Source organism: Eptesicus fuscus, chromosome 9 (assembly GCF_027574615.1).
Source record: "Eptesicus fuscus isolate TK198812 chromosome 9, DD_ASM_mEF_20220401, whole genome shotgun sequence".
Lineage (NCBI taxonomy): Eukaryota > Metazoa > Chordata > Mammalia > Chiroptera > Vespertilionidae > Eptesicus > Eptesicus fuscus.
Window position 1 is genome coordinate 96,674,155 of NC_072481.1, and position 10,727 is coordinate 96,684,881.

General features: G+C 40.2%; 1 pseudogene; it reads left to right on the top strand.

Annotated features, from left to right (window-relative positions):
* The first annotated feature begins 9,739 nt into the window (after nt 1–9,739).
* Nucleotides 9,740–9,945, top strand: LOC114227288 (U2 spliceosomal RNA; annotated as a pseudogene).
* The last annotated feature ends 782 nt before the right edge of the window (nt 9,946–10,727 follow it).

Below are 10,727 nucleotides of genomic sequence, written 5' to 3' on the forward strand. Positions count from 1 at the left end.
TTCATTTCTTCAAAATGAATAATGTAAACTTTGAAGGAACATTGTTGGTATCTTTCTAATCAAAACACAATGGCTTCAAATAAGCTCACTGCTCTCTGAATCCTTCTGAGACATTACTTACTAGTACTACGTGTGCCCAAATACCTGACATTATTTCTCTCTCTGTAAATTTGAGCCATTTTTATCTAGAAAGCTGCTATAAGTAACAATGGAGCAAAATGATGGGGAGAATACATAAATCTTACTTCATTTGCTATCTCTCACATTGTGACCTGTGTAATGAGAGACTTCCAAAATCATTTGATAAGTCGTATTAAATTAGACATGTGAAGTTACCAGCTTAGCTAGTTAGAAGCCTGACAGGGTGGCCAACCAGAGTTAACTACTGAGCAATGCAACTCTCAACCATGTTTTGTAGTTCCCAGAGTAGATGTTTTTAAGTCTTTCATTAGGCATTTTTCTAGACACTATTAAAATGGGATTTTCAAATTCTATCTTTATTGTTTGCTGCTAATATGATATAGTTTCTATTTATTAACCTTGTATTCTGTTCCTGTTAAATTTAGGTGTTTTGTTTCTTTAGGTGTTTTGTTGATTTCTAAAGACTTTCAATGTAAACAAAAATGTCATTTACAAATAAATACAGTATTATATGTTAGTCCCTAATCTTTATAAATGTTTTTGATCTTATCGTACTGCCTTGGAGTTCGGTACAATGCTAAATAAAAGTTAGTACAGTGAACATTCCTAGCATGTTCGCAATCATAGGGAGCAAATGCTCAATATTTCAACATTACATATGACAGGACTAAAGGATTTTTTGTAGATACTCCTTAGCAGATTGAGTTTTCTTCTAGTCCTAGTGTCCTGAAGGGAGGAAAATTTACCCACCACTTTCTTTGTATGTATGTAAATTTCCATGTTTTCTCCTTTATCCCTGTTAAAAAATTCAATTTATTGATTAACATTCTAATATCAAATAGCCTTGCATTCCAAGTATAAACCCCACCTGGTCATAATATTTTATTATTTTTCTATATTCCTGGATTTATTTTGCTTCAGTTTTGTTAACAATTTTTATGATATGTTCATGAGAAGTATTAGTCTCTAGTTTTGTACATTTAATTAAAGTTGTATAATTTTTTTGCATAACATTGTTTTCACTTTTTTCCTATTTTTTTAATGTCTCTAGGAACTGACTTAACTTTTGTTCATTTCTAATATTGGCAATTTTTGTTTTCTCTTTGTCTTTTTTTTTTCATTAATTTAGCGAGGTGTTGTCAATTTTAACACTCTTCAAAGAATCAGATTTCAACTTTGTTAATTTTCTCTGTTGTACGATTTTCACTTGACCTTAGCTTATTCTAAAGGTACCTGAGGCTATGTTTTGTTTTTTTTTAATCATTTTTTTCTTCTTTCTTATTTAGATTGGCTACTTTTTATTGACATATCTTCAAGTCTATTGATTTTTCATCTGTCATCTCCGTTCTTTTATTAAACACATTCAATGAAACTTTTTCCGGTATTATAATCTTATTTTCTTAAACTTTCTTTGGCTCTTTAAAAACTTCTTTTCAGTCATGCCAGCATGGCTCAGTGGTTGAGTGTTGATCTATGAACCAGGAGGTCACTATTTGATTCCAGGTCAGGGTATATGCCTGGATTGTGGGCTTGATCCCCAGTGGGAGGCATGCAGGAAGCAGCCAATCAATGATTCTCTCTCATCATTGATGTTTCTCTCTCTCCCTCTCCCTTCTTCTCTGAAATCAATAAAAAAAATATTTTAAAAGTTTCTTTTTATCTTCCTACATGCATACTATATAATACATTTGTTATATAAAACATGTGCTATAGTATATATATGTGTATATTGCTGTGTATAGCTTTTACCTCATTGATCATAGCTATTATCTGATTGATCTAAAGTTGGTATTAATTAATTGGCTTTGCTTATAAAGTTGTTTTACAGTTTCCCATTATAAAATTACTAGAGGCCTGGTGCACACGACATTCATGCACGGGTGTGGTCCCTAGGGTTGGCCGGCAATCAAAGTGTGAGCATCTGGTGTGGAAGGGCAGGTCCCAGCTGGGCCCTGGGAACACTTGGGGTCCTGCTCACACCTGCCTTGGCCTGGCATCACCTGCTCACATGCTTCACCATCCTGACATGGTCCTGCTCTCATCGAGGCCCCCTAGTGGTCAGCGCACATCATAGTGAGTGGTTGAACTCCTGGTCTCCCGGTTGAACGACTGCCTGAGGGAACAATTTGCATATTAGGCTTTTATTATATAGGACACTTGTATGTCAAATAGTTACAGATCGCATTCTTAATTTTTGTGGAAATTCTGGATTTTTCTCATTGCTCTGAGAATATTGATGTTTTGTTTTAGGAGAGAATTAACTTCAATTTAAACTGCATTTATTCACAGCTGTGGTGAGCTGCAGCTCAGCTCTCAGTTCAGTTCTTCATGCCTTCACTATAAATCATTTTTTCCTACACATGCATGGTTTAGAAATTATGGAGATTTGGGTTGAGTTTAAAACATATTTGGGACTTACTTTTCCTCTGGTTCTGTCTTTTTGAAGTTGCCACATAAATCTGGTGGAGGAGGCTGCCCTGATTCCTCTACCAGAAAGACAGTGGGTTTGCATTGGAAATTTAGACACTATACTGCCATGGTGACTGTGCCCTATGGGCAAAGTTGTAAAAATTGGGGAATTTGTGCCATGAAAATTGCTTGCTCCAAATTTAAACTACCCTCCAAAATTTACCTTTTTCTCAGGTAGTTACTTTTCTCTATTTTGTTTTGAAGTAAGCTGCTATTTGCAAAAAAAAAACCAACACAAAACAAAATAAAAAACAACAACAGTGGGACAGGCATACGCTCTTCCATAGGGTGGGGTTTCAACTGTACTCATTGCTCTTTCTTAGTCTCTCTTAACAGTAGCTTCTAATGTCCTTTATGACTCTGTGTGCCTCCCCTTGCCCGGGACCTGCATTTCTGTCCACTGCTGCCTGTCAACCACCTTGCTGCAGGGATTCAGAATGACTTGGATTTTCTAGAGAGGATACACTCAGTCTGAAATATTGAGACATGAAACATTAAGTTTTTTTGAAAATTTTATAGATGAAATTGGGAAAGCATAAATATCACAGATTGTTAATAGACAACACTTCCTGTGACATGTCTTCCCTTCCAAGTCCCTCTTGATGCTGCCATTAGGCCCTCTTGTCCCAACTGTCCCTATCGCCACGCTCTCTTCCTTCAAGCTTCTGAATGTTACTCTTGCTATTTCTTTTAATTTTTAATAGAAAATGTCCAAATTGTACAAAATAAAGATAATACTGTAATGAACTCTGTATATGCATCTCCCAATGTCAATAGTCATCATTAATTACCAGTCTGGTATAATCTATAACCCCATTTACTTCCTGCTCACACCAGCTTATTTTAAGCTAACACAAGGCATCATATTATTTTATTCATTAACATTTCAATATGTTTCTTTAAAGAACTCTAAAAAATATAACACTATTGTCACACCACAAAAGACAAACAATAATTCCTTATTTTCATCAACTATCCATTAGCATTAAAAGCCCCGGAATGTCTCAAATATTTCAAGTTGATCTTAATTAAGATGTGAAATAAGGTCTATAATTTACAATTATTTAATTTATTGTAATATTTTTCCTATTTGAGAAAGTTTGTATTTTCATTCTAATGTTTACCTTTATGTTAATAACTCTATTGACACTATTATTCTCTTCTTTTGCATCTGTAACTTATAAGTTCCATCAATGTTAATATTAGCTAGTCACCTCATCTTCCCCCCCCCCCTTCCCCCATTTCTCTAATTTCCCCAAATTCTTTTAAGCACCTTTTGGGCACTCTCTGCCTTCCCTGCAATGCCCTGTCCTTAGACATTACTAATCATCTTGCTCCAATCCTATTGAAGTTCACAACATCTGTATACTGCTCTTTCCTGGTTGTGTATTTTAATTTCCAATCTAATACCCAGTTAGCCTATAAAAAGACAAAGTTACTACTGAAAACAGAGTTTAAAGATGGTATGTTAGGATAGTACTTCTCAAACTGGAGCCAGGCCACCTGATGCAGGCTTTTTGAAGTAAAAAGATAAATCTATTCCCCATTCATGATGTGTTAAGGTTACTTTGTGATGAGTGATGATGTAAATGACATATAAATATTTTATACTGGAGGCCAGGTGCACGAAATTCGTGCACTTGTGGAGGTTCCTCAGCCTGGCCTGTGCCCTCTTGCAAGTCTGGGAGTCCTGGGGGGATGTCTGACTGACAGCTTAGTGGGGCCTAAGCCATCAGTTGGACATCTTTAGCATTGCCACGGAGGCAGGAGAGGCTCCCACCACCGCCACTGTGCTCACCAGCCATGAGCCCGGCTTCTGGCTGAGCGGCACTCACCCTGTGGGAGCACACTGACCACCAGGGGGCAGCTCCTGCATTGAGTGTCTACCCCCAGGTGGTCAGAACGCATCATAGTGACTGGTCATTCCACCATTTGGTCATTTGCATATTAGCCTTTTATTATACAGGATACGCTGTAGATGAGGCCCCCTAGAACCATAAGAAATGCAAAAAATTCACTGTTAACTCATTCTCGAATTGCCCCCACTTAAAATCAGATTGCCCCCCCCCCCCCCGTGGGGTGTGTGCTGCATCTTGGGAACCACTGGGCTTGACACTTTTCCTCTCTGAGCTTCATGTCTGAATACATATGCATATACCATGGGAATTGTAATCTCTTCTCTGCCTACCTCACTGGGTTGTCATGAGGAGGTTCTGAGCTAATAAACCTAGAAATGTTTCATCAAGTAAGTGATGTCTAAACGGGAAGGGATTGTTATTTTTAAGCTCACGGGTACCCTCGCAGGTAGCAGGTGCTGATTAGGGGAGGAGGGCATGATTGTTTCCTGGGACTGTAGCTATGGAAGTTTTGCAGAGGGTTCCACAGGCCTCGAAGGGGCAGGCTCTGGCCCGCAGCCCTGTAGCGGTGGTCATCCCTGGAGGCACTGGTGGGGGAGGGGGACAGGGCATTAGGGAGGTGTTAGGGGGGTGGTGAGGCCCAAGGGGGAGTAACTGTCAAACCTTCCTGCTTGGCACCATTCTTTAAATTGTATGTGGCTGTTTTGCAGCTGTACCTGCTCAGGGCAGGGCTCCAATCTCCTGGAGCCGAGTAGGGGCCAGGCCAGGGCAGGGCCAGGTGAGCTAGGAGGGCAGGTTGAGCCATGCCCCCAGCGAGGTTCAGCTGTGGAGACAGCGCTGCTGCTGTGAGGCAGGCTGGGAAGAGTCTGACCCTGGGGGGCCGCTTAGGCCTGCCTCCACCTGGGTCTGGAGTTGGGTCTGGAGTTGTAGGGAGGAGAGGCATGTTCCGCCCCAGCGTAGGGGGCCTGGCAGCAGCAGGCCGCAGGCTCCAGGTACGTCGGGGAAACTAACAGGTGGTCGCCCGCGTGCTATTGTTGTGGGCGCCCCTGGCAGGGGTGGCGGGGGAAGAGATCTGGAGTCAGAGTTGCGGGCTGCAGCTACCCCCGAGGCTGGGTCTTTTCCCCACCCGGTCAACTTCCCCGTCCCCCCAGGAGTGCGGGGGCTGGGGTAGGGTGTCCGTGCAGGGGGATTGGAAGAGCTCCACGTGGCCGCTTCCTCTTCCTTCTTTGCAGACTGGGCTCCTGTCAGGCGCTCTCCTCAGACCCCTGGGAACTTGACTCCAGCCGCCTGCCCCCTGCTGCATGCGCAGCCTCCATATGTCAATATGCAAATTGGTTGTTACTGGGACACCGTAATGGACAATTAGCTTATTACCTCTTTATATGTATAGATGTATGGCTATGTTATAGAGTATCACCTTTAGTTCATATTCAATGTTAAGATTAATAATAGAACTAAATAGGAATTTATGCTGGTAGTAAACATGGTTGTATTCTTTTCTGCCATTAGAGGTGTTTTTATTGAGAAGTTTGCCTTATTTTTACTTAGTTTTGTTCCAGCTTCACTGAGATAAAATTAACATATAACATTGTGTAAGTTTAAGGTGTAAAATGTGACAATATAACACACACACACACACACACACACACACACACACACACACACATATATATATATTGCAAAATTATTACCATGATAAGGTTATTTAACACATTCATCCCCTCACATAGTTACAATTTTTTTTTTTGTAGTGAGAAGATTTGAGATCTAGCCTCATAGCAACTTTAAAGTGTATTACACAGCATTGCTACCTATAGTTAGCATGCTGTTAGATCCCTAGAAATTATTCATCTTATAACTGGAAGTTTGTACCTTTTGACAAATATCTATTCCCCTCACTTTCCTGACCCTGGCAACCACTGTTCTACTTTCTATTCCTTTGAATTTAACTAAAAAAAGAAAGAAACTATGTATAAGTGAGGTGATACTGTATTTTTATTTCTCTGACTTATTTTATTTTAAACATTTGTCTTAAACTCAAGGAGTGGCTCTGAACATGAGCATTTCTTCCTCAGTGGATGGCTAGTATGAAGAACTGCTGGCACCCAGGTGTCTGTGGTAGTCTTCAAACCACAGGGATATATATTCTGCTTCTTTTGCATGTTATTAAACTCAAAAGAACTGTTGGTCAACCACATCCAACACAGCTGAAAACCATGTATTTATGTGACAGTAAATGAAAACCTTTAAATTTCTAACAGTATTTAACTGAAAATTGCAAGCAATCTGATGATACATCCCCTTTTGGCAAATTTGTAACTTTATGTACACATCAAAACTACTTTTATTCATTAAAAATTAATGATATTATGGCTAGATAGAAGGCATGTTATTATTGGCTCTTTGACATTTAAGAACCTTAATTTAAATTCAGGAAGTATTTTACTTCCTTTGAAGCCTCATCATCTGTCAGTAGCTTTCTATGTTCTGTTTTCTAGTGATGCATGACCACATATCATTTCTTTGTATTTCTATATGCCTCTTCTGATTTCTCTGTCTTGAATTCCCATATATTCTTAATGTGGATAATTTCAAGTCTGGATAAAAAATCACTTTCTGTGTGGGTTTCCTTAATTTCTCCCCAAAGGAATGAATTCTGCCATCTGTACTTCCTTTACAAGTTGTTCATTCTGTTGCAAAACCTTCTAAAGTCTTTGTTTTATCACCTGTGAAATGCAAATAATAATGCTGCATATTTAAGATTGCTTATTCCAGCTCTTAACACAAATATGTATTTGTTATGTGCTAGTTGTTGTTATTATTATTATTATTAGTAGTAGTAGTAGTAGTACATTGGAATATAGTTAATGATATGTTCCTTCAGTAACTCACCAGATTAAAAATTCTTTGGGAGTAAACACCATTTCTTATTCAATTTATCATAATCATCCATCACGCAGTCTTGCACATATTTGGATAGTAAGTATTCAGTGGGTTTTTCTTAAATAAAATATTTAACAAACTACTTAATTACCAATTATCACTCTTCTATTCAACTTATTTCATCATAGTAATTAAAATAATTTTCTTAACAACTGTTGCTAATATCACAGAATATTATTTGGTGTTAATATACATATTTTAATCATGAATACAATTCTCACATTTTAGGATTTTTATCAGACTAGAACAATTATTACATGAATTTTATTTTTAAATGCATAAAAGACTTAATAAGGAAAAAGAAACACTCACAGGTGATTATAACTTCAACTAGAAAATGATCAGTGAGACCCAGCTCACTCAGTGGTTTGCAGAGAGAATTAGAGGTTTATACTACTGTTAAAATGGCTAGGGAAGAAAATGTCTTTTTTTTTAAAAATTCTCACCTGAGGTTATGTTTTCATTACTTTAGAGAGGAAGGAGAGAGAGAGAAATAGAGAGAGAAAAAGAAAATTATCTATGTGAAAGAGAATTATAGATATGAAAGAAACATCAAATCTGTGACCTAAGTATGTGCTTTGACTGAGAATTGAACCCAATACCCTTTGGTGCATGCCCAACCAACTGAACCATCCAGCCAGTTGTAATTAACTAGTCCTATCTAATAAAGAGGGAATAAGCAAATTGACCATTACACCATCACAAAGATAGCAGCACCCAGAGTGGAGGCGGGGTTTCCATAACACAAGATGGCTGCACCCACAGCGGACGCCGAGTTACCATAACGAGCCTTAACGAGCAATCAGCAGGGACCTGAGGTTGTGTGGTACTGGGCCAGGCAGGGGAACTGACGCTGCACCCCCAGACTGGTGGGGCTTGACAGGGGACCTCCGGCCATGCCCTGTGCCTGACGGGGCTTGACGGGGGACCTGAGGCTTTGCCCCCCATCAGGTGGGGCTTGATGGGGGCCCTGAGGCTGTGCCCCTCACCCGGCACTGGGCCAGGGAACCTGAGGTTGCACCCCCTGCCCAGTGGGGCTTGACGGGGGTGGGGCCAGCCTGGTCTGGATCTCGCCCAATGGGGGTGGAGCTGGCTGGGTCTTGGTCTCATGTGATTTTGAGGTGCCACAGGTGGGCAGGGACTTGACTCTGGGTCGTGTGGTGCGCCCCAGACTCTGACAGGAGGAAGATTTTCATATACATTTTACTAATTTTCCTTCATCTCTGACACTTCTATTATAAAGAAAGGGCAAATAACAATATTAAAATATTTCCTCTAATTAATCCCCTTTTAATGTGCATGAATTTTGTGCACCTGGCCACTAGTTATTAATAAGAAGAAAGGAGCAAATGGAAGGCCAGACATTATAGGCATGTCATTTGGGCAGCTTCACCGGGAAGCTGCAATTTCACACTCCCTAGGGAACCACAGGCCCATTCCCTGCAAAACACTGGGGGAAGGGGTCCAGCAAAGGGGAAATAGACCCATCTGCAGTGAAGTTGGGATGAGTATGGAAGGTGTCTGTCAGCCACCCCTGGGAACAGAGATCATTGGCCAGAATGGGCATGGCTACTGCAAGCCCATGAAAATTTGGTGATACATAATCCTCTAAACAAAAATAATTCTCTCTCTTGACTCTTGGCTCATGGGGTTGTCTCAGTCCTGCTTCCTTGCATTTGTCCATGTTTCCTCCATAGCCATATTGCCCTGAAGACCCACATGTGATTGACTGATGGACTGCAACTGGGAACACAAGCTAAGTTAGATGGATGCTGGAATGGAGTATGCAGACATGGAATGGAAACTCAGAACACTGACTCTGATTGTAGCCCTGTTGAAACCACACTTCTTCCTCAGTTGGGACAAGGGGAAATGAGTTCTTGGAAACTTAGGGATATAATTCCACAGAAATAAAAATCACTCATTCATCAGTTTATGTTGTTCATTATATTCCACAAATGAGTGAGATCATAAAAACAGATCCAGAGACAGAGAAGCATTGATCAGACTGTCAAACCTCAGAGGGAAGGCAGGGGAGGGTGGAGGGAAGGGGGAGAGATCAGCCAAAGGACTTGTATGCATGCATATAAGCCTAACCAATGGACACAGATACTAGGGGGGTGAGGGCACGAGTGGGGGGTGGGGTAGGGGCACTATAGGGAGATAAAGACACATATGTAATACCTTAATCAATAAAGAAAAAAATAAAACAAACAAACAGATAAAACAACAACAACACATGCCAGATTCTGAAGACTTAACAAAATGAGAAAGCATGTAAAATTACTTTAATAATTTTTATATTGATTATATATTAAAATGTTAATATAATCACTTCTCAGCCTTTTGGCTAAGATCAAGTGTAATATCTGTTCTTATCAGTTTAAAATGTTACTATTTTGGGTATATTGGAATAAATAAAATATATTTTAAAAAAATTACTCATTCTCCTGTGTGAGTCTCAGAAAATTCTTTTTCTCTGGATATCACAAGAATTCCACTCCCATGAACAATAGGTGGGGACCAGTAACTCTTCCCACCAATAACACGTGTGTGTGTGTGTGGGTGTGTGTATATGTGTGTGTGTGTGTGTGTGTGTTTGGGGGGGTGTAATATAGGGATTGGTAAATATGGCTCATGGACCAAATACAGACTGCTATTTTTGTACAACCCACAATCAAAGAATGCATGTTAGAGAAATATATTTGCAGTCAATATGATAATAGGAAACATTAACTTTGAACAGAAATTAAATTAATTATTTCTTCACTCCTCCCCCCAATTATTCTTTCCATTAATAGACTTGTTTTACAAAAATTCACTCAATTATATTTATTATATATATGTTTATGGAAATTTTCTCTCTTATATAATAACTAGAGGCTGGTGCACGAAATTCATGCATGGGGGCGTTCCCTCAGCACAGCCTGCACCCTTTCCAATCCAGGACCTCTTGGGGGATGTCCTACTGCCAGTTTAGGTCCAATCCCAGGGATCGGGCCTAAACGGGCAGTCAGACATCCCTCTCACAATCCTGGACCTCTGGCTCCTAATCGCTCACCTGCCTGCCTGCCTGCCTGGTCTCCCCTAACTGCCCCCCTTGCAGCCCTAACCACCCCTCACTGCCTTTGCGTGCCAGCCTGATAACTCCTAACTGCTTCCCCTGCCGGCCTGGTCACCCCATGCAGCCTGCTTGTTAAGTCTTTTGGTCATCCCTCACTAACCCCCCTGCCAGCCTGGTCATAGGCAGCCATCTTGTGAGGGTGTGAGGGTCAATTTGAATATTACCTATTATATAGGATGCCTATATGCCACCTT